Source organism: Podarcis cretensis (genome assembly GCF_951804945.1).
Source record: "Podarcis cretensis genome assembly, chromosome: 6".
Taxonomy (NCBI): Eukaryota; Metazoa; Chordata; class Lepidosauria; order Squamata; family Lacertidae; genus Podarcis; species Podarcis cretensis.
Window position 1 is genome coordinate 87,811,016 of NC_137175.1, and position 25,592 is coordinate 87,836,607.

At 40.5% G+C, this 25,592-nt stretch overlaps 1 long non-coding RNA gene across 2 annotated transcripts; it reads right to left on the reverse strand.

Annotated features, from left to right (window-relative positions):
* Positions 1-267: 267 nt before the first annotated feature.
* On the reverse strand, positions 268-4,782 carry LOC307218950. 2 transcript variants are annotated; one of them, XR_013840177.1, is made up of 3 exons: positions 4,484-4,782; positions 2,460-2,556; positions 268-421 (listed from the first exon to the last, which is right to left on the reverse strand). It is a non-coding gene; the product is annotated as an uncharacterized lncRNA (long non-coding RNA). The 2 variants fall into 2 exon arrangements; XR_013840178.1 differs by lacking the exon at positions 268-421 and having other exon boundaries at positions 2,315-2,556.
* Between the last annotated feature and the right edge of the window lie 20,810 nt (positions 4,783-25,592).

Below are 25,592 nucleotides of genomic sequence, written 5' to 3' on the forward strand. Positions count from 1 at the left end.
TGCTGCTTTAGCACAGCATGCGAGGGACTTGCCAAGCAGGCGGCTCGGTTTGTGGGTGGCTCGTGGGTCGGTAAAACAGTCTTCGTGGGCGACATCCCGCCCATGGGCTGCACGTTGCCAACCCTTGATCTACCACCAGCTGCCCTGTGGGAAACACCTTTCAATCTGAGAGCTCAGTTGGTAGAGAATGAGACTCTTAACCTCAATGTCGTGGGTTCAACTCCATCTTGGGCAAAAGATTCCTGCATTGCAGGGGGTTGAACTTGTGGTTCCTCTCAACCTTACAGTTCTATGGTTCTGTGAATCCTCAGTGGCACAGCCTGCCCAGTGCCTCTTCACTTGCTTGCCTCATGCCCTAGCTGTGTGACAGCCTTTTGGTTGAACCAATGACAGCACCAGCAACTCCTTGAACCGCAGTGCTCTGTGGAAGAGGAGAGAAAAAGTGTGGCAGTTCAGGCAGGGTATGGAGAAGGAATAAGTAGCAGGTCGAATGTGAAAAGAGAGCAAGGGCAGGGGCAGGGATAGATGAGGCCCTAAGCTACTGAAGGTAATGGGACCCTTTATATGTCCAGCTGTCCTTTGTCAACAACAAATTGCTGTTTATTGTGTGTTGAATATATGCTATATGGTAATTTATGAACCTAATAGGTATCTAAAGCCATTTGCACATGTGGCCATGCAACCAGTCCATGCAGAATGTAGGCACCCTATATATAGAAATGAGCAAACCAGTGATATTTTAGGGAGCAGGCTAGCAGGCGAAGCCCATTACTTACATCATAGGAGCCTACACAACGCAAAACACTGTTGCTGTATTTAGGTTTTATTTTATTTGGTTTTTTTATCTTATATTTTGGAAATGTACATCCAGTTTTTTCTCTTTTAATTTTTTTGGGGCCCCCAAGAGAATGGGGCCCTAAGCTATAGCTTATATGTAAATCCAGCACTGGGCTGGGTGGAGACAGGAGAGGGGTGAAGATATTTTGAGATGAATGTGGGAGTGGGAAGGGGAAAATATAAATGATGATCAGCAAATTCTTCTTAAAAGTGGGGAGGCTGTGCCACAATAGCTCCAGAGAAAATGTCTGTACGTAGCTTGAGGGGGATTGCACTATGGAACTCTTTGCCACAAGGCAAAACACTGTTGTAAAGAATTTTGCAATTTCCATCGGTAGAAAAATATGGCAGCAGTTCCCAACTGCTTATGCCAGCCTCTTCCACCATTTTGTGACTGGTTTAACCCCCTGGCCAATATTTTGAGACGGGTGGGCCTCAATTATTTTCACCCATCTCAACTGAGCCCTGCAGAGAAAAGGTTTGTGCTATGTGTTGATATTGCTTTTTTAAATGTACATTGATGTTAGTTGCCTTGGAAGGAGCTGTATCGTGAAAGATGAGATATAAATAATTTGTAATAAATAAAGGGGGCGGGAAACACCCTCACGGTGGCATGATTTAGAGGGCCAAGAAAATCAATGAAGTACTGGAAGTATCTTTCTTTCTGTACACTTCTTTACTTTCATTTATTTTATTATTTGTGTGGTGTAATGGGATAAGGGGCTGCTTGTGCGTTAGCGCTAAGACTCTGAGTTTTGTAGTTAGTTTTAAAACTCTCCCTCTCCGCGGAGCCATCGGTGCATGGCTGCCTTAATCGCTTTCAGAATCCGTCAGTGGGCGTTTCCGGAATTTCCTCCAGCATAAAAGTTCTTTGACCGAAAGTCTACGCCTTGATTCTCTGCGTGACAACTTTCTGCGCAGAGTGGGCGTCCCAATGGGAGGTCCTGAGCTCTCCCCGCTGGTCTTGCTGGAAGCGTCTCTGAGCCTCCCCTCCGACTCCGTTTCCGCTGAAGCTCTCCCTCTCCCCCTGCTGGTTCCCTCCTCAGCATCAGAGGGTCTCCTAGCATCCTGGAGCCTCTCCACCACCTTAAGGTCCGATGGCAGTTCCCTGACATGTGGTAGGCCTGATTAAAAATAATTGAGATCTTTGTTTTAAGTTTATCTGGTTTGCTTACTTTGAAAACCTCATTTCGTTTTCAGGGGAGGATCGGAGCGGAAGGAATGCTCAGATTAAGCAACAGTTTGTAGGAGCGTAATATAGGCATGCGTGTGGAATATTCATGAATACGTCGAGTTCCTGCTATAGCAATTCTTTTAAAAATGAATCCGTTCTCTTTACACACATTTCTCTCTCTGCATTTTTCACACAATAATGTGCAAATTCTAAACACTGAACAGCACGCAGTCTGCCAAGGAAACTACCACAGGTATTCATACAAAGAATAAAGATTTTATACAGAAGAAATAGAACGTGGGCTCTTTTTAAGTGCTTTTATTACTCATGTGTTGGTACACACTTATAATACATACACACAATTCAGCTAATTAATATGCACCTACAAAATGGCTTCACGTTGCTTTAGCACATTGTTTTAAGCAAAAGTGGAGAATAGAATTTTCACCTTGCAGTCTGGATTTTGGATAACGTTGTTGCCAGCCGAAACCTGCTTGGCTGCTGATCTTCTTCTCCTGTATCAAGGAGCTGTTTCCTCCAAAGATCTGGAAATAATATTTGGCAGGAATGTTACAGCACTACATCTGTTCCTACGGTCAAGATGTGCAGAATCTGAGAAATGTCCCAGGAGACCCAGTAAACACCTCTTCGTCCTTGTGAGTTTATCTCTAAGTTAGCCCCTCTCAATTTGTATTCGAAATTTGTTTTTTAGGAAAGAGGCTCAGAGATGGAAAGAAGATAAAGTTCCTACCAGAGAAGAATGGCAGATGAAGTTGATGAAATGGCTAAAACGACCGGAATAAGAAATCAGGAAGTCCAAAATTTTAATAAAGAATGGGGAAAATTTGTAACTTATCTTAAAGACCATTGTAAACAGTTAAAATCATTAGTAGGATTGGAATATCACTTGTAGTTTAAGGGTGAATTCTGGGCACAGTGGAGATGTAAAAGATTTGGGTCATCATAAAGGATGCGGGAGGAAATGATTAATAATAGGACCCACAAATGGGAGGATGGAAGTCCAATAAATTCCCTGGAATCTTGTTTTTATTATTTATGTTTGATATATCTCTGTAAAACTTTGTTTTAAAATTTGTTTTAGGAAGGAATTCAATGGCAATTTACATCCTCCTTGACATTGTCAACTTTGCCCACTATGGTGAGCTTCTTCACAAGTTGGGAATTTCCAGGAGGATATGCAGCTGATGGTAAAGGTAAAGGGACCCGTGACTATTAGGTCCAGTCGCAGATGACTCTGGGGTTGCGGTGCTCATCTCGCTTTATTGGCCAAGGGAGCCGGCGTACAGCTTCCGGGTCATGTGGCCAGCATGACTAAGCTGCTTCTGGCAAACCAGAGCAGCATTGCACGGAAATGCCGTTTACCTTCCCGCCAGAGTGGTACCTATTTATCTATTTGAACTTTGACGTGCTTTCGAACTGCTAGGTTGGCAGGAGCTGGGACTGAGCAACGGGAGCTCACTCCGCCAAAGGGATTTGAACTGTGAAGCTTCTGATCGGCAAGCCCTAGGCTCTGTGGTTTAACCCACAGCGCCATCTTCACCCGCAGCTGATGGTAGGGGATAAAAAAACCCCACACAAATCAATCTTGTTATATCCACCATACATTTAAAGCTTTCCCCAACCTTAAGAATCCTTGGAAGTGTAGCTTATCCCTAAACAAAGACACAATTCCCAGCCTCCTCAAAAAGAAAAACTAGTTTCCATTATTCTTTGGGGGAAACCACGTGTTTTTAAAAGTACCGTGTGGCTTTGACATCTCTCCCTCAAATGACAAGTCCTATTTTGAATGCAGGTGCACACTTTGTTCTAGAGAAGGCCAGCAACTGATCGCAGAACCAGTCTCAGCTACTCATTATTAGTTTGCAAATCCACTGAAAGTTCAGACCAGGGCCAGCCCACCCATGTGGCAGGGTGAAGCTGCCATTCTGGGTGTGAAAGTCTCCAAGGTGGTACCCTTGGTCGCACCCTGCCTACCTCACCACCTCTGCCACTAGGGAGAGATGTGGCACTAGCATCCATGGCGATTTCCAGCAAGATCTCACCAGAACCTGCCACCACTGCCACTTCACACCACTGCCACACAACCTAGACAAGAGATGCCCAGGAGATCTGGCAAAATGAAACACACCACCCATGGTTCAGACATTGCCAGCACTACTTTCCTAGAAAAAGGGGTGCCAGAACTCACCATGAATGCCTCCCTTTGTTCTCTTATACAGTGGTACCTCAGGTTAAGTACTTAATTCGTTCCGGAGGTCCGTTCTTAACCTGAAACTGTTCTTAACCTGAAGCACCACTTTAGCTAATGGGGCCTCCTGCTGCTGCCGCACCGCCACCGTGTGATTTCTGTTCTCACCCTGAAGCAAAGTTCTTACTATTTCTGGGTTAGCGGAGTCTGTAACCTGAAGCATATGTAACCCGAGGTACCACTGTAATGACAATGGTGCACACCTGAGAGGCACCAGAACTGTCAATCCGTTTGTTATTTACTGCCAAAGCAGCCATCGGGGCAGAAGGAGTGGCAGTGAGCAGAAAATGATGAAACCTTCTTGCCGTTTTGACTCTCAGAAGCACCCCTCTCCTCCCAAGTGAAACAAACTTTCCCAAAACGCAGCCTCAGAAGCCAGGACAGAACTGATTGCTGCAGTCAATAATACGGGATTGATCATAGATTGAGGGGGTACATTGTCCTTCACTGGGGGGGGGGGAGCCTTGGACTGGGCCTGGCTCAGTGATCTTCGGTGTTACAGAGATATCACAAGTACGCAACATGCTGCTTTGAGACACTGGAGTGGCCGGGAATAGTCTGCAGAAAAGATGCAGAGGTCTCTCTAGGCATACTGAGAGTACAGACATGATTCTCTTCCACTGCATAAATCATTCCTCTGGTTTATTGCCCATAACTTGAGGAGGGGAAAAAATCTCCAAACTGTACACATCAAAAATCCTACCTTTATATATGATAATTGATTTAATCTCCCCCGGGGAAAGGTTATAGCTTGTAAGCCCGATTGTAAAGTCTACTGTTGTTAGGCAGGTACAGCAGCCTCATGATTCCACATCACTGCAGAATACATCACTATTTAGATACATTAAACACAACATGTAGAAAATGAAGACAAAACCTTTTCCAAGCATCTATACGTTTTTACAAGCTTCCCCAGCAGGGAGCTAAATTTGTCTACGAGCCCCATCAAGCTTACATGGCTTTTTCTCAAATGAGAACCATAATTTTCTTTTCAAATATACTGATTAGATCTCAATTGCTAGCAAAGAAATTGCTTATATAGTCATGTATATTTTACTGTATGGGATATGTTTCTACTTTAAGTTGAATTGATGGCAAACTCTGCATATATACCTGGACTTATTCTTGGATTGTGTGGGTTTTATTAAAGGGAATTCATTTCAAATACCTGGCGGGAATTGCTGTGAATTCCTAAATAGATCTGAATTGTACAACTACAAACAGCCTGGGATTAGCACCCCGAAAGCAAGGCTGAAAATGCTTTCTCGAGTTTACAAAGAAGGTATGAAAACCTCAATGACAAATTTTAAACATAGCCCTATTTAAGATAATCCAGCAGTAGAAATTGAGGTTTTAAAGTTTCAAACAAACTCAAAAAACAGGGCAGAAACTCAAAAAAGTTTTAAACAAAACCCTATTTAAGAGAACCAAGCAGTAGTAATAAGAAATTGAGATTTGAAGTTTCAAACAAACTCAAAAACAGGGCAACAGATTTCAGATGGTTTATCATTTATAAACATCAAACTCCTGAGATAAATACGGATATTTTAAAGAAAGAAATTACTACAGAAGGAATTTCCCGTTAACAGTTCTGTTCTTGTTTAAGATAGGGAGTCTGAACCCTAGAGCCTTCATTAAAAATAAAAAGTCGCTTGCCACCTGAAAGCCAAGACACAAAATGCATACCCTTCTAAGTGTTTTCCAAGTTATCTCGGTGGTTTGGTTGTTGGGGCAGACCAGTGGTCCATGGAAGCAGGGGTATGCTTGTTTAAGTGAGCAACTGGGGCAAAAATACTCAATTGAATACAAGTGGAATTATTTAAATCCTGCAGAACTCAGGCCAAATTAAGACTGGCTGAAGCCATGGAGATGTACTAATTTGCAGGGTGAAGGGGCCACAGAATGAAAAATAGCATTATATATATATATATATATATATATATATATATATATATAAAATATGCATTTCTCTGGGTTAAAGGGACCAAAATTTGATGCCTACCATACAAACAGTAAGCTCCCCTTTTGCAGTCTTTTTATACCTAGTTTCCATAACCATGTGAGGCAGGTTAGGCTGAGTTGGGAATGACTTGCCCAAATCAGGAAATGAGCAGAAATAATGGTGGCTTAAGGGAGTTTAAAACGTGAAGCTGCATTCGTTTAGGCTATCTACTGCTGTTGATCAAGGTGTGGCTTTTGTTTACATTTTACTATAAAATACCAGGAGGGGATTACATCAAGTCTAAGCCTGGAGGATGAGGGATGCCTGCTTTCCTAGCGCTATCAGCAGCAGCAATCCTAGAGTGGCAAGCTATTAATTGCAAAGTACTACCTTAATTAAATGGGGAGCATTTTACATTGCTGTGTTTATTCTTTGAGACGCATAGGTCAAGGCAGGTAAAGATCATGAGGTATCAAAGTACCTCACACCCTCATTTTCCCATCCTTTCCCAATTTAAAATAGTAACTAAAACTCGAGTCTTATGGGATTTTGTAGGTGCCTGAAGTGTGACTAAGAAATGATAGTAAAAGAACTTTCTTCCTCTTTGCAGCTGCTCCTTAAAAGCACAGCTATCATCCTGCACATATTTACTTTGAGATCAGCAGCACTGATTGCAATAGGACATACCCTTTGAATGGACATGCATAGGTTTCGGCTGCAAGTCAGCATGCCTTCATATAACGAAGGGCATGCAACTATTTTTAACTGTGGAATGAGTTCAATAATTGTAGATACTTTGACTGATCCATTAGAGGGGAAAAACCACAAAAGCCAGAGTAAGTTTATAAATACCTTTATTAGGATCAACCAAAATGTCACAAACTAGTGGTTAAAACAGTTTTATTTTTATAGATGTGGGCACAACATCACAAAGCAAGGATGTCCACACACCGCAACCTATTCTATTTGCTACCCAGAAACGCTTGTTTCAAGCCTAATTTCAGTGGAAAGTCTCTGCAAATACATGTACACCCATCGGTGCTAAATTGGTGGGCCCTGCTCTAACTACAGCACCAAACTGACTCGGCACTACATTTTCACTTCAGTAGCAGCAAGGAAGGCAGTAATGACACCTTTCATCATCCTTCGAGATACACGATGCCTTTGCTGGTTAGGTTTCTTGACTGAGAATGGCAGAATCAAGTGACTAAATGAATCAGAGAGAAGAGACAAGATGATTTTTCTTCTTCAAAAGGGACGCTACTCAAGTCTTCTTGAATCCGCGACCTGCCTGCTTCTTTCCCAAAGACCCCGATTCTCTGTCACCGCAACAATTTCCCATCAGTGCCGGTCATTTGTCACGTGATGAAACAGAGCAGATACCATCCATCCCTTTGTTCTGGAGGCACCCGGATCTGTGCCTCCTCTTCCTCCTGGTAGATGAGGGGATGGACTTTAGGGTTGCGACAACAGGTCAAAAAAGAGATTTTAAACCTAGGACAGAATGGGGGGAAGATAAATTGGACTGGGTTGTCTTCACACACTATATTGCTTCACTGAATTTGGGGCAGATGACAACTGAAATTGCTGCCATGAACATCTTGTGGAGAGGGCAGCAAGGAGCTTGACCGACTGAAGGCGTCCTGACAAAAGACCCTTCAAGGGAAGCTGTTTCGCTTCATGTATTTAAACCGGCCTTGAGAGCAATCTTTTGAAAAATAGATTATTTTGAAATAACAGATTAGTTCCATCCCTGATTGGGAAGGAATGGTCCCCTAGGGTTCTAAATCGTTACAAACACATGGGGGTGTGAAGTTAGCAATGTCTGGGGCCATCATGCATTCGCGGAAGCAGAATTGGCTCCCCTCTGCTGAAGTCTAGATACAAATACAACAGGCTGTTAAGTGTTGTGTTGTCTGTGTGATTTCACTCTGAAGTGTTCCCTGCTGCTTCACAATGTTTTTTTGAATAGTCTTTTTTTTAAAAGTTTTTTTATTAAAGATTTTCTTGTTACAAAACAAATAAACAAGGAAAAGTACATACAGTGAATCCTCTTTCAGTTCAGTCTTTTCCACAGTTCGTTTATTTATTCACTTTTATTAGCTCTGCGAGAGATTGGAGAGTCCAGGCCATAGCTGGTTGTGTTCAGTTGGTTGCATTGTGATTTGTATGCATGTATGAGGGGCAGCAGGGCAGGTTGTTGGGTCAGATTAGCCATATTGATTTGTATGCTGTTTGGGGGATAGAAGAGGAGGAGTTTGGATTTGATATCCCGCTTTATCACTACCCGAAGGAGTCTCAAAGCGGCTAACATTCTCCTTTCCCTTCCTCCCCCACAACAAACACTCTGTAAGGTGAGTGGGGCTGAGAGACTTCAGAGAAGTGTGACTAGCCCAAGGTCACCCAGCAGCTGCATGTGGAGGACCAGGGACGCGAACCCGGTTCACCAGATTATGAGTCTACCGCTCTTAACCACTACACCACCCTTGTGCTGTGTTTATGTGATACAAGGGAAGTCTTTTCAAAGTAAATAAAGTATTTAGTGGCCCATCAAGAGGCCCAGTTCAGTTGCACTGAAGAATCTTACTAACACAGGATTCAATTCCAAACATGTCTACTCAGAAGTAAGTCTACTCTTAATTCAAGGTCAACTGAATTAAGCGTACACCTCATTCCTGGCATGGGTGTCAAACTTTCCTGTCTCAAGATTTCCTCTAATTGGCTAACTTACAAACATTGGCTACCTCATTTCCATTGAAGATTGGACAGGGATAGAACACAGAGCTACAGGTATTAAAAACTGTAATTATATACTGTAAAATCTGTAATCTAAAATAAAAAATGTTGGAGCACTCAAAACTGTTCAACTCTTTCCTGATGTGTAAACTAAATATAATGATGCACATGCACATTCTAAGTAATCCAACAATTTCCTGTTGCACAACCCGTCCCCTCTCCCTTTGCTCACCTGAAAGAGCTGCTCTTACCACATTTTCCTGGCGGCAAAACCAGCAGTAGGAGTTGTCACAATGGAGGACATATCATCATGTTTCAGCCAGTGGATTCCAGCAGTGTCTAATACAATAAAATACATAATAACTTTCAGAGGTAGATGTGGTGTCTTTCTCCAGTTTTTATTGGGACTAAAAATTCCCTTTAGCTCCAGCCAGAATTGGCCAAGACGATGGAAACTGTAGCATCTGGCGGACGCCACGTAACCTATCCCCGATAAGGATGCTTTGCCCAACCACAGCCATTCAATATTCCCTTGTAGTAATTCATTTTAAGTCAAATGGAGATATGCTGGTGACATACCAACTTTTATACAAACCTACCTGGAAGTAAGCCCAATGAGGCTTACATTAGATTACACTGTTAAAAACTCAAAACATCAATAGGGCCAATGGTGTGACACTGATCACTTGGTGATCAATTAAGTTTAAACATTTAAAAACTTAATTAAATTTGCATTAAAAAAAAATCTAGCACATAGAAGCTATCTAATTGGCTAGGTTCCTTTTGGTCAGTAAAAAGGTAAGTTCTTCCAGAACACCAGTAAGGTGATACACACACACACACACACACACACATATATATATATGAGAGAAGAACTTTGAGTAGTCAAAGCAGGGAGGCTAATTCCGTTGGAAATTGGACAGGAGACAGATGATTTCCAGTTAAGTGGGCTATAATTTATTAATTCATTTTCCTGCCAACAGGAGAGATCAAATCCTTTCAGTCCTTCTCGGAATAATCCAATATATAAATAAATCATAGAAATGATAAAAGATACATCAAACGGGGATTTGCTTCAGTCCTGAAACATTTTTAAGGAAGGGAGTTGAAGTCTAGCTTTTGATTGCCACTTTTGAGAGACAAGTCTAATTTACAGAACCTCGTTTCCACCCTTTGGGTGCTCTATAGATGGCTCAACCTTTCATTGACTAAAATCTCCCACCTGACACTGCTGCTTGGTTGACAGTCCTTTGAATGCACTTGGTTGACTAACCTCTGGCCAGCTGCTAATTTCCTCCTATAACAGATGCACATTAGGACAATTGCTTCTGTCCTGCACCTTTTCTATATTAAGCAAGTTTCCTTCTCTTTCACTTGCTTAGTGTTATAAGGTCAGTAAGCCGCAAAGAAGTATTTCCCACCTGAATGTTTAACGGATGGCTCATCTACCGAAAATCAGCACCTTTCATTTTAAAACGATCGCTTGTCCATCCATTTACTTAACCTTAGCACATAGCTCGTAATTTAAATGCCACTGGTGGGCTCTGTTAAGTAATATCACAGGGGGGTGGTAATGGGAGCCAAGCGCATTTCTTGTCTTAAGAGCCTTTCGAAGGCTTGCCAATAATTGTCGCAACATCAGATTGTTGTCTTGCGTTACGCAGAAAGTCAAGGTCGCGGCCAAATTTCCTGCAAATCAATGGCTGCGACAGCCGATGAAGCGCATCGGGATAAAACGGATTGCTTCGCATCCACGGGACAGAGACGGATGGATTAAAATAATGGGGAAAGTAGAGACCAGGAAGCCGAAGTCGCTGAGAGACCATTTGGGAAGCTCAGAATATTTTCTAAAGTATTTGCTAGATATGCCGTAAGAGAATTCAATCAATGCACTTCACTGCCCATGACCAACAAATGCCTGGCAGTGGCAAAATCTGTGGCAATGGTGCATTCAAAATACTACAGAAAGGGTTAATGCACATGCATTGAATGTTGGGGGGTCTTAAACTGAGGCAGGTTTTTTCTGTTATAGTTCAGTTGTCAACTGTTGTGTGACGGGTTTTTAAAATAATAAGTATTTTTTTATTAAAGATTTTTCTTGGTTTACAAAAATTACACGTTGTTGGTTTTTTAGGCTGCAGGCTCTTCTTTCACATTCAACTGTTGTGTGAGGCATTTGTTTGTTTGTTTTTTAAAATAGTATTTTTCTTAAAAAATTCTTTCTTGTCTCTTTTTTTTCCAGTCTGCAGTCTTTTACATTCAACTGTTATTATTATTACTTAATTTTTTGGAAAAAAAAACCTAACAGTATTTTTTAATTAAAGATTATCTTGGTTTACAAAAGCACATGCGTTGGTCTCTTTTTTTCAGGCTGTAGATTCATTTACATTCAACTGTTGTGTGAGGGTTTTTTTTTTTAAAAAAGTAATAATAATCATTTTTATTAAAGGTTTTCTTGGCTTACAAAAGTACAGGCGTTCTTTTTTTTTTTCAGGCTGCACTCTTGTACATTCAACTGTTGTGAGGTTTTTTTTTTTTAAAAAAAATTAAGTAATAATACTATTTTTTATTGAATATTATCTTGGTTTACAAAAGCACATGCGTTGTCTCTTTTTTTCAGGCTGCAGACTCTTTTACATTCAACTGTTGTGTGAGGGGTTTTTTTTTTTAAAAAAAGTAATAATAATCATTTTTATTAAAGGTTTTCTTGGTTTACAAAAATGTCTCCTTTTTTCAGGCTAAACTCTTTTACATTCAAAGCGAGTTTTAACTGTGAGAGCAGCAAGTGTTACTACCTCAGAGCCAGCCAATAAATATTAGTTGGTCTCAGATACAACTTCATGTAAATATGTTTCAGTAATATAAATATTACATGCCTCTCATGTGCATTCAGTCAGACCAGAGCCAAGTACGGCAACTAAAAATCATGTTATTTTTAAACTTTAAAACAAAGTGTGTGTGGTTTGTTTGTTTTTTCTAGGAAGGAAAAAGATAACTATTTAAACGGGTCAAACAACCCTCTGCACAACTCTGCAAAGCATACTAACAGCAAAATCTGTGTCTGGGCTGTGCCAGGTTTGGGTCCGCATGACTCATTTCCCTTCCCCCATTAATTATTATCAATATTATCCCTGTACACAGAAAACTAGGTATCAGGGAGAAGAAAGTGTTCTCCACAATGTAAAGTTTACCATCAGGGTGAATAAAAATCAATGATTTAAAAACACACACATACACCCCGATTTTTAAAATTTTAAATCGGATTTTTAAAATAAAACGCTTTTGGAGGAAAAATCTTTCTAAAGATAGTTTTCTATTTAAGTTACATTATAGTCCAAAGGCTATTCATCAGGAAGTAAGGATTTATTTTAAGTTTTTCATGTGTGCTAAAACTCAGTCTAAGTTGCTTTTTAAAAAACAAAAACAAAACGTTTAACCACATCAGTTAATAAACATGGATACATATTGATTTAGTTAAATTAATTGTTTAAATTATTCTCAAGGAAATGATTGTTCTCCTTCCAATGAAGTACAGCAGAAAAGTTGTCCAAATATAAACAATAATTTCATAATAACCTGCCTTTGTATTTCTAATAGTATAACCAAATCAGTAATTTTGATATAACTGTAAAAAATATTCTGAGAATTCATTATTATTCAATAATAATAATAATAATAATAAATACCCCCACCCATCTGGCTGGGCTTCCCCAGCCACTCTGGGGGATGAAACCTTCATCTGGTTGTAAATATTAAGATTATACCAGCAAGAATGAGTCTTTCTGTTTCTATCCTGTGAACTGCCCTGAGATTTTAGGATGAAGGGTGTTATATAAATCTAATAAATTTTCCTGTGACTCCCTTTTCAAAAAGGCCTGCTCTCCCTGTTCTGCTGACAAATTCTTTTATATTTTATGTGTTTAATATGTCTGGATTGTGAATGTTTTATGGATGGTTCGCTTGTTTTCTGTCCCTTTTGCCATTTTTTTGGTCTTAAATTATGTCCATAAAGGCTGAACGAATGAACGAACAAATTCAACTCAGTACATAATAATTGTGGGGTTCGTGGGCCCATTTGAGAAAGTATTCTGGGCCACACGGTAGATTTGATTTAAAGCACAAGTCAGTAAGCCTTGATTTAAATCATTCTTTTACAGAAAGACTCATTTTTGCTGGTATAATCTTAATATTTACAACTAGATGAAGATTTCATTTTTGGAATAATAAATTTTCAGAGTAGTTTTTAAAGTTATATTAAAAAAAATACTGATTTGGTTATACTATTAGAAATACATAGACATAATTATGAAATTATCGTGAGGTTTAACAAGTTAACTGTTTATATTTGGACAACTTTTCTGTTGCACTTTATCGGAAGGGGAAAAATAATCATTTCCTTGAGAACAATTTAAACAACTTATTTAACTAAAACAATAACATCACAGCATATGTATCCACATTCGTTAACTGATGCGGTTAAACAATTTTTTTAAAAGACAATCCCTTAGAATGAGTTTTAGCACCCATGAAAAACTTAAACCCTTCTTTTCATTATAGCCTTTGGACTATAGAAAACTCTTTGGAAAGATTTTTCCTCCAAAAGCATTTTATTTTAAAAATCCAATTTAAATTCAAAAAAATAAATAAAAAATCCATTTTACGTAAATTTAAAAAATCTGATTTTTTCCCCTTTTAAAATAAAATAGTAATCATTGATTTTTATCCACCCTGCATAGTGACCACTGTCACTACTGGGGATTTTGGGCTGGCAGGAACAACGGCTTCATTGCATCCATTTTGTGTTGTTCTGTCCCAAAATGGCTGCTGGGGAGGGAGATGCAACTGCCATTTTATTTTTTAAATTTAAAAAGGCAACCGAATGGGAGAGGAGGGGGTGGGCTTAAATTATTGGTTTGTTGTCCTTCTTCAATGCATTTCCTGTTTTTGTTTATGCTGAAATCCGCCTTGCGATCTTAGGTTTGAAAGGCGGTATACAAATTTAATAAATAACAATTTAACTTGGAGGGCCAACTGCAGTGGTTTGGAAAGAGCAACACTGCAAAACCAGCTTTTGCCCCTACCTAGGCCGGTTTATGGGGCAAAACAATCGTTTGCCATCATTTTTTGTTTCTTGGATTTATATATACCGCCCTTCATCCTAAGATCACGGGGCAGCTCACAAGAATAAAATGACCGTTCGGAGTTTATTGCACGCAACCAAGCAGAAAAACCAGGCATTTTTTTTTTCTTCCCATAGGGGGTCGTGGGATTGCCAAGTCATGGGAAAGGGAACCTCCGGGGTCATCTAGCCCAACCCCGCGCCAGGCAGGATTTTTGCACCCAGTTTTGCGAGTCACTCCGGATTGCAAGATAAAAAGCGACTAAACAAGTTTAACAAATGGTAAGAAGAATAAAGTTGCATGGGAAATCCAGCCAGAGGGGCAGGGTATAAATAAATAAATAAAATATATTTATTTTAGTTTTAATTTATTATTTTTATTTCTTTATTTATTTATTATATTTACTTATTTACTTATATATTTATTATTTATATATTATATTTACTTATATATTTATTATTATTATTATTATTATTATTATTATTATTATTATTATTAACCCATTCTCTTTTAAACCCTCTCCCTCTTTTCTGGCCCCCACATGCAGCCATACCCTCCTTTTTCTCTCCCCCAACCAGATTTTTGCACCGGGTTTTGCGAGTCACTCCAGATTGCAAGAGAAAAGCGACTTCACAAGTTAAACAAATGATAAGGAGAATAAAGTTGCATGGGAAATCCAGCCAGAGGGGGCGGGGAATAAATGGATGAATATATGACTGACTGAATGAAAATAATAATAATAATAATAATAATAATAATAATAATAATAATAATAATAATTTTAAAAAACCCATTTCAGGGAAGGCAAACTACCCGCCTGCCCCTCTCTTCTAACCCCTTTCCCTCTCTTTTCTGGCCCCACATGCAGCCATTCCCACCTTTTCCTCTCCATTTTCTTCCCCTTCCCCCCACTTAAGCCCCCCTACCGCTTACCTGCTTTCTTTTCCCTGCTTTGTCTAACTGCCCCACATGCAAAGCCCATCCCTTGCTCTGCCCATCCCAGGTTGACCAATGGGACTTTTCTCTCTCCCAGCAGCCGAATTGGAACAAGTCATCTCTCTTCTCATTGGATGCCACCGGCATAGAAAGAATGAAAGAGGGAGGGACAATTCTAATTGGGAACTGCCCCTTTCTCCCCTTTGGCCAAGAGAATAATAGGAGTTGGAAAAGGGATCCTGGGGTCATCTAGTCCAACCCCCTGAAATGCAGGAATCTCACAGCAGTCAGAACGTCAAGGCAATGTGGCAAGCTTTGGGAGGGAGTGTGTGTGTTTGTACAAAGTTTGTCATTCCATTTATTATTTTTGTTTGGTTGTTCGATAATAACAAATATTATCCAATCTATCACAGTTGTAATAGGGTCTATAGCTTATAGTTTATTTTTCCCCCAATTTTTTTTTATTGGTTTTCACAATATTATAAAAAACAATCAAACACACAAGACAAACAGACAAAACAGACATAAATCATAGCCTTATTGAAAATTACAGTTATTAACTTTGTTAAGTGTCTTCCTCGCTTCCCCTTAGTTGAATTACATTGCATGTCCTTTTAACGGTTTTCCAAATCCCAATTTTTATGAAATTTAACTTAAACATTAACATCCTTAAATCTTCACCTTATAGAGTTAAACATATTATTTCATCACTTAACATAAATAAAATCCTAAGCCCATTAAGTATCTGCAATCTATTTCCAGTTAATTTAACTTAACAAATTTCACTAAATAATCATTAAATTTATTCCATTCTTCTTGATGCTCCTCCTCCTTCTGGTTGTGGACTCTTCCGGTTAGGTCGGCTAGCTCCGAAACAAGCTATAGCTTAGGGCCCCACTCTCTTGGAGGCCCCCAAAATATGTAAAGGGAAAAAAAACTGGATGTACATTTCCAAAATATAAGATAAAAAACAAATAAAATAAACCTACATACAGCAACAGTGTTTTGTGCTGTGTAGGCTCCTATGATGTAAGTAAAGTCTGGGAAACTTTAATTAGTAATGCTGTTTGGAGTCCCCAGAATACGGAACTGTTCATGTCTTGCTTGTTCTAAGAAAACAAAATACAGTGGTACCTCAGGTTAAGTACTTATTTCGTTCCGGAGGTCCGTTCTTACCCTGAAACTGTTCTTAACCTGAAGCACCACTTTAGCTAATGGGGCTTCCCGCTGCCACCGCACCGCCAGAGCATGATTTCTGTTCTCATTCTGAAGCAAAGTTCTTAACCCGAGGTAATATTTCTGGGTTAGCAGAGTCTGTAACCTGAAGCTTCTGTAACCTGAAGCGTATGTAACCCGAGGTACCACTGTACTAAAACAAAAACGAGCAACCCCCTTCCCTCACGTTTAAAAGGCCACAGAATGTTGACCAGCCAAAGGCCTGGTTATAAAGAAACAGTTTCACCTGGTGTCTAAAGATATGAAATGAAAGCACCAGGTGAGCCTTCCCAGAACTAGAACTCCCAGCACCCTTGAACTACAGTACCCAGTAAAAGGTGAAAGATTTATACGATCTGAAGAGAAACCAGAAAGTGGACCTTTCCTAAGAAACCCGAGGCTTTTCTTTTGGGTATGGTAGGCCAATTGGTGTCAAGGAAGGATAGGACGTTTTTTATGTATGCTACTACAGCAGCAAGAATTCTCCTCGCAAAGTATTGGAAGACACAAGAACTACCTACTCTGGAAGAATGGCAGACGAAGATGATTGAATATATGGGACTGGCAGAGATGACCGGCAGAATTCGTGACCAGGGGAAAGAGACAGTGGAAGAAGATTGGAACAAATTCAAGATATATCTTAAAAATTATTGCAAAATTGAGGAGTGTTAGATGACAGGGAATAAGAAATAGAGAATTGCAGCTGTAACTAATATGCTAAAGAAAAAGGAAGGTAATGAAAGTGAATTAAATAATTAATTATTGGAGAATTGCTAAAAAAGATGTTAAAAATAAGGATGCAGCAAAAGGGAGGTATGGGGAAGTCGGAGAAACAAGGGGTATGAAAACAGGATTATGAAATTATACATGTTTTATATGTTTTTGTTTGTGTATGTGATTGTGTTGTTTGTTTTTAATTGTGTTGGAAAACTAATAAAAATTATTTAAAAAAAAAATGAACTACAGTACCCAGAATATATTTTCTTTAAAAACAATAGGTGCAGGAAACATTCTTTAAATGTTTCGTGTTTATGCAGCAGTCTAATAAGTGGTAAGATAAAAGGAGCCTGATTCAGTTGGTTAGTGGAAAGGAGACATTTACAGGATTAACTAATTTGAATTGGTTGGTGAAGCCATTTTCTGTGGGTTTTTGCTCCAATTACAGGAAATGGCATGACTCATTTCTGGGGTGGGTGGGTGTGTGTGTGTGAGAGAGAGAGAGAGAGAGCGCAGACATTGCCCTTCTCTAACACCAATCAACAAGCATTTCAACAAGACTAAAGAACTTTTGTGTGTACATCTACAAAACAGCCAGCTTGGGGTTATAGTGAGTGGGCAGAATCTCATAAGATCGTTTCTTTCTGAGCTAGAGAAGCCAAGTGCAAGAAATGGTGCTCAATTTGTACCGTAGCTGAGAACGTTGCAATCTGACCAAACTCGTATCTGAAAGAAAGGTTATTACAAACTCTGAAGTAAGCGTATTTGTTCAGGGTGATTGACGTGTCTCTGTTTCTGAGAAAAAGATGCAATTAGGAAAGGAGCAATTCAAGGCATGGTCCCTTCCTCAAACTGTGATTCTGCCTTTACCCAAATGCATTTTCCATAGATTGTAGAACAGCAGAGCACATACCTGTGTCTTTTGAAAAACACAGGCAGCAGGTAGCATGGGATGCAGGTAAGGCACTTAAGAAATACTCTGCAGGTACCATATACTGCAATTATCTAGACCACTGTTCTCAGATGCACATAAGCTTTCACAATTACTCTCCTAATGAGTTAATGTGCTTCATTACGAATTTATTCATCAGCCAGAAACCTGGAGGTTGGTTTTTTTTTGTTTTTTTTGCTGTTTTTCAGCAAATAATCATTATCTGCAGGGGGGAAATATCTAATTTGAAATAAGATGATACATATGTGGTGCTAGCTCAAACAATCTGCCAATTAGCCTGTTTCTAATAACAAGAACTATTTCTGCAGACTAAATTAGAGAGGAGGCTGGAGCCAAATATAATCAATTAATCTTGTGAAAAAAACAAAACAAAACTATCAACGTCTTAGTAAAAGGAGGAAGTTTTGTGCCTTTTCCTTTCCCTTAGCATAAAATTGCAGTATGCAGTGGCATTGATTCAACATATGTTACTGAAGAGACGTAAGAGAAAGTCATGAGGAATGGCTTCTCTTGATGAAGCCAGGTGTGAAGTTTTTTGTAAATATTATGTCAAATATGTGGTTTGTGTGTGTAGAATCATAGAATTGCGTGTTTTACATGAGTAGAATGTGTCCTTTTATTTAAAATGCATCTCTGGGTGATTTGTGGGGCATAGGAATTCATTCATTTTTTTCCTTCAAAATATAGTCCGGCCCCCACAAGTTCTGATGGACAGTGGACCAGCCCCCTGCTGAAAAAGTTTGCTGACCCATGCTTACTCCATGGGTAGGCAAACTAAGGCCTGGGGGCTGGATCCCGCCCAATCGCCTTCTAAATCCGGCCCGCAGACAGTCTGGGAATCAGCGTGTTTTTACATGAGTAGAATGTGTCCTTTTACAGTGGTGCCCCACAAGACGAATGCCTCGCAAGACGGAAAACTCGCTAGACGAAAGAGTTTTCCGTTTTGGAGGTGCTTCGCAAAACGAATTTCCTATGGGCTTGCTTTGCAAGACGAAAATGTCTTGCGAGTTCCTGCAGGTTTTTTTCCCTCCCCCCCCCCTTTTTCTAAGCCGCTAAGCCGCTTATCCGCTGAGCCGATAAGCCGCTAAAAGCCGCTAAACCGCTAATAGCGCTAATCAGCTAAGCTGTCAATGGGCTTGCTTCGCAAGACGAAAAAGCCGCTAGACGAAGAGACTCGCGGAACGGATTCTTTTCGTCTTGTGAGGCACCACTGTATATAAAATGCATCTCTGGGTTATTTGTGGGGCATAGGAATTCGTTCTTTTCAAAATATATTTTCCTTTTCAAAATATAGTCCGGCCCCCCACAAGGTCTGAGGGACAGTGGACCGGCCCCCTGCTGGAAACGTTTGCTGACGCCTGCCTTACACCTAAGCTGTTTGCTGTTATGTACAAGTTTTGCTTTGCTTTCCTTTGTTTAACTTTCTATCTGCATTATTCCCTGAGGTCTAATTGTAGAAGCTCTTTGTGTGTGGGTTTTGTTTTATTTCCAGGCTGTGGGAGAATACCAATATGCTGGGCGCCACTTTACTGGGGAAAAACAAAACTCTGGTAACTATTTCTTGAAGATAGCAGAGCTAAGCATGAATATGAGCTACATATTGGTCCTGCCATATGTTCACATTTCATAACACTGCCAGGGCTGGATTCTTTGCCCCTTGCTTGCTACTTTGGTAACGATGCCAGATGGAAGAACTAGCAACTACCAGTGCTATCTCTATCACTTCCTTGCTCTTTCTGCAGAGAGAGCAATGAGTTTGGGGTTCCAATTTTTAAACAATTTCTTTACCTACAATTCATGTACTAACTGATTGGCTCCTTTTTATATGCCGAGCGGTCCTCCCAAAACCTTGTTACCCATGCAAATACTAATCCAATAGGAACTACAAAACTCTCAGAAACCCACATACACATCAGCTATGCTTATTTATTAATTTCCAACAATCATTCCCATATTCTCATTTATTTATTAAAATTTATTACCCATCCTTTGCCTTAAGAGTCCATGGTAGGTTACAACAATATGTATAGCAAAGAGTTTTGTACAGTCGTACCTCCTTTTGCGTCCAGGATCCATTCCGGAGCCCCGGACACTCAACGAAAGGGACGCTCGACAAAGTGCTGCTCTGCACATGTGCGAAGCGCGATTTAGCGCTCCTGCACGTGCAACAAACCCAAAAGTAACCCATTCTGGTACATCCAGGTTGGCCGCGGACGTTCAACGAAATGGACCCTAAACAGGGCAGACTCAAAACAGGGTACAACTGTATTGTTTTCATATACAGAATTGCATTTTTGGTCTTGTTATATATAGAATTCTTTTTTTTTCTTTTTTACAGTTTTATTATTATTTTGGAGGTCTTTAACTGCTTTATCATCTTTTGTTGGCATCCATCTGTCTTGGGAGATAATAGGGGGTGGGCCTTTGGAAGTAAAGTCAAACCATAAGAGAGTTACAGTGCCTGCTTTGGTTGTAGAGACAAAAAGGGACTTTTCTGAAGCAGGGTGCAGAGTGTAGGATGTTTTTTTGTTTTTTGTTTTTTGTTTGCAGTGATGTTTCAGGCTGTAAAAAGGCAGCAAGCTGAGCAGAGAGTCAGAGCTATGGCTGGGGAGAAGCAAGAACTTCTTGGGGTGTCAGTGATGTAAGCTCATCCATTGTAGGCTCAGGTTATATATCTGTGTCAACCATATATCACAAAGACACCACAGTCTCCATCCCCGGGTAGATGGATGGACCCCTGCAATCTCACACTGCTCAGAGGTTGGAGTAACATGCAACAAAATAGTTAGGAAATTGACTTCACACTAGGTCCTGCATAAATCAATATTCAGAGAAAATGTGGCGGCTCCTACTCTGGTTATAAACAGCTGAAGAATTTCAAGGTAAACCTAAAGACTAGGGACATTCCCAGAGGAATTTTGCACATTCCTAAAACCAGTAGATTTGGGGACAGATTCGGGGGGGGGGGGGCTTTGCAGTCTCTTAAAATATGCAATCCAAAAAATTCAGCCAGAGTTCTGTAAGCTGATGATATTAGAAGCATGCATTTCAACATCAGTCTTTACCTGGGTCCAATAAGTGAGACCTAGTTCAAAAATAATCTAGTCCTGGCCAGTATAAGGCCATAAATTGGTCTACTATATTCCCATCTTGTATTTTCAGAAGGTATTCCAGTCTGCTGTCTTTATCCTATTTTAGCTGCTCTTATCCACCCTGAACACTGTGGATAACTTAAAAAACTTCAGTTAAGAACATAGACACACAATGCAGCTGACAAGAGATCTCTGAGAGCTGTTTTCATGGTATCCAATTAAGCATATGCAATTTAGCTCAGTAAAATTATTTCTATTCAGTTATGCTTTAAACAAATTAGATTCTAATTACTACCAATTGTTACGTCTCCCCCACATACAATGAAGTACTATTCATTTAACAGAAATATTTCAGTGTTCATTTTTAATCTGGATAGGTGAAGTGTTTTGCAGTTATTATGTTAGAGAGCTTTTCAGCTCAGCTACTGGAGAACTTTTGGAAGAAATTGGATGTAATTGAACACAGACAAGAGTGCTAAATTGGTCCTCTATCGGAATTACTCAGTGGTTTATAGTCAACAGGCAAACACGAGTATTGGAAATAGCAAATAATATAGGAACTTACAAGCAGCAGACTTCAAGAAAAATCAAAGTAGGCCAGTGCTCAAAGTTTGTGCACAATGTAATTTCACTAAAAGAAGAGCCATTGTTCCCAGAAGTCTGCCATCGCCTCCCCCCAATTGTTGTCTAGTTCATACACTTCCACAAATGGTTCGTGAATGGTTTTACAGTGGTACCTCGGGTTACATACGCTTCAGGTTACAGATTCTGCTAACCCAGAAATAGTGCTTCAGGTTAAGAACTTTGCTTCAGGATAAGAACAGAAATCGTGCTCCGGCGGTGCAGCAGCAGCAGGAGGCCCCATTAGCTAAAGTGGTGCTTCAGGTTAAGAATGGACCTCTGGAACAAATTACCATATTTTTCGCCCTATAGGACGCACTTTTCCCCCTCCAAAAATGAAGGGGAAATGTCTGTGCGTCCTATGGGGCGAATACAGGCTTTCGCTGAAGCCTTGAGAGCGAGAGGGGTCGGTGCGCACTACAACAGCGGCAAGAGTCTTGATACCACAAGGATAGAAGAATGAGGAAATCCCAAGGAAAGAACAGTGGCAAGAAAAATTCATGAGCTATGCAGAGTTGGCTAAATTGACATACAAACTGCAGGACAAGGACAACTGTGACTTCAAGGAAGAATGGGAACTTTTTACAAATTATCTAAAAAGACAACAAAATGAATTGGACTCCTTGGCAGGTTTTGAATAAACATACACAAATTTATTGGTTGATAACATGACAGACAGACAAAGCAAGGATATGTATAATTTTATAACATGCAGAGAATAATATGTGCAGAGAAATCAGAGAGAGGAGTTGAGGGAAGTCTCTGGCGGTGTGTGTGTGGGAAAAAAGGGGAAATATAGCTTGTTTAGCTTATACGTAATTTGTTATGTTGAAATTGCTTAATAAAAATATTTTTAAAAAATAAAAATAGAGAAGTGTGAACATTTCCCAGGGTTTAGATATTACAGTAAAAGCAAACTGGCCATTGATTTCCTGATAGAAAAACTTTTCTAGGATTGCCTTGCAATTAGCTTGGATTTGCAGAGCTTCCTCCAGGGTTTCTGAGAATTCTGCAAGAAATCTACAAAATGAAAGAAGGCTAAGTCTGGCCAATCTCTTCACAAAATCTTTTTCCCAGTCTTTCATTTTCCCAAGCTTAACCTGGCTAGAGAGATAGTGGGTTGGGTGGAGGGTTTGCCGCTTCTATTGGGAAGGCTATTTTCTGAACTGGGGAAATTCATCATCAGTCTCTCTTCCAATACTGAATTTTGATGCCATCAGTAATCATAATCCTAGTTAACAGCTCTGAAAATCACATAAATTATTCCTGGCTTCTTCAGACTGCACCTGTCTCATGAGCTTTTCTGACATCTAAGCATGATAAAATAATGCCATTTCTGAATGTGACCTTTCATTTCAGCAGTTTATGCACTGCGTGTTCATTGCAGCAGTGTCAAGAATGTGTGTCAACCCTTTATAGCGACTGTACTTCATTCGGAGAATAATGAGCGTTCATTTTCAAGTGTGTGAGATCATTTTCAAGTGCTTGCTGGCAAGATGGACATTTTTGCTTCAGATTTTTTTAACTAATTGCAGCAGATCGCTCAGTTTGTACAATTATCTTTCTCTGCCTCATTATGAAACTAATCAGGCCTTTTTGTTGTTGAGATTTTCACTTGTGCAAATACATTACTAGACACTCGAGCTTCTATTTCTTGGCTACCAGTGGCCATCAGCTTTAGAATTGGTCAGAAGTTTTTGTTTTTATCAAAAATATTTATGAAGAGCATATAGCTGAACTGTGAATGTAGAAGCTGCAGTAGATGTATAGCCATTATGGTCAGGGCCGGATTTAGGTTTGATGAGGCCCTCAGCTACTGAAGGTAATGGGGCCCTTAATATGTCCGGCTGTCCTTTATCAACAACAAATTGTCACTGTTAGAAATGAGCAAACCAGTGATATTTTAGGGAGCAGGCTAGCAGGCGGGGTCCATTTCTTACATCATAGGAGCAAAACAACACAAAACACTGTTATTGTATGTAGGTTTTATTTTATTTGTTTTTTATCTTATATTTTGGAAATGTACATCCAGGTTTCTTCCCTTTAAATTTTTTTGGGGCCTCCAAGAGAGCGGGGCCCTAAGCTATAGCTTGTTTAGCTTATACGTAAATCCAGCACTGATTCTGGTGACAGTTGTGTATGTGGATGAAGGGTCTGAACATGGCAGGGACCTCTGCAAAGGCATTGCATATCTTTGTCTACTCTATACATTGCACTCTCCCTGCTGTGCAGTAATCAGGAAAAAAACTGGGCCTTCCAACACAAGAAACAAGGGTGGGACAAGTTTCAAGGTACTCTGCTGAACCCAGGGCCAGCCCAAGGCATTTTCACGCCTGAGGCAAACCACAAAATGGCACCTCTCCCCCCACCAGGGAAGGAGTGAGTGAAGCTCTACGTCAGGAACAAGCAGAGAATAAAGATCTACACTGGGATTTGACGGCCCTGTGGATCCTGCTGCCAGTTGCTGCACCTTGCCTCATGGGTGGGACAGCCCTAGCTGAACCACCTTTAAACTATAAGCTATAGACCCTATTACAACTAATTAAAGGTAAAGGGACCCCTGACCATTAGGTCCAGTCGTGACCGACTCTGGGGTTGCGACGCTCATCTCGTTTTATTGGCCAAGGGAGCCGGTGTACAGCTTCCAGGTCATGTGGCCAGCATGACTAAGCTGCTTCTGGCGAACCAGAGCAGCGCACGGAAACACCATTTACCTTCCTGCCGGAGTGGTACCTATTTATGTACTTGTACTTTGATGTGCTTTTGAACTGCTAGGTTGGCAGGAGCAGGGACCGAGCAACGGGAGCTCACCCTGTCGCGGGAATTCGAACTGCCGACCTTCTGATCAGCAAGCCCTAAGCTCTGTGGTTTAACCCACAGCGCCACCCGATTACAATTAATTACTACGACTAATCCAGAATGCAGCAGCTAGACTGGTGCCTGGGATCAGCCGCCGGGACTATGCAACACTGGCCCTAAAGGATCCACATTGGCTCCCAGTACGTTTCCTAGCACAATTCAAAGCGTTGGTGCTGATTGCCCTAAATGGCTTTGGCCCTGTATACCTGAAGGAGCTTCTCCACCCCCATCGTTCAGCCCGGACACTGAGGTCCAGCTCCGATGGCATTCTGGCAGTTCCCTCACTGCAAGAAGTGAGGTTATAGGGAACCAGGCAGAAGGCCTTTTTCGTGGTGATGCCTGCCCTGTGGGAATGCCCTCCCATCGGATGTCAAGGAGATAAGTAGCTATACAACCTTTAGAAGACATCTGAAGGCAGGGATGTTTTAATGTTTGATTTTTTTATTGTGTATATGCTGGAAGCTGGTCAGCGTGGCTGGGGCAACTGAGCCAGATGGGCAGGTTGCAAATAATTATTTTTAAATTGTTATTACTTCACCTCCAATTTCTTACTATAATAATGGAATGTGATTCAGCCAACTTGCTCTTAACAAAGGGCTATTAAGTGGCCTGTAAACCCCCAACTATAAAAACTGCTTAAGGAAGAGCAGGATGTGCTTACTAGCTCCTCCATCCCATCATATCCCCCATTTCCCTCCACACACAGAAGGAGAAGGGAGCTTGTTGTAGTTATGGAGGATCCCCCTAAATCATGCAGGGAACCACCACAAGTACAGCTATCTCCCTACTGCAAAACATGGGGGACAATGGGGCAACAAGGGAGGGTCAGGGTCAAGTCAAATATAGGGTCAACTTCAAAATGGAAGCCCTAGTTTAGAGCAGAAATCATTCATAGGCATCCAGCGACAGGAATAGAAACTCTGGTAAAGGACTACAGAGGAGAAGGTTTTATTCACGAGATCCTGGGTGTAAAAGAATGTTGCCCTAATCCCACAAGTGAGATGGTTTGTGACAGCGAAAAATCAATACACACGCACTTGCATGATTAAAAAAAAATGTTGTTGCAGTCTGGCTCTGTGTAAATGATTTTATGACACAAATACCGTGGCCGAGATGTCTTTA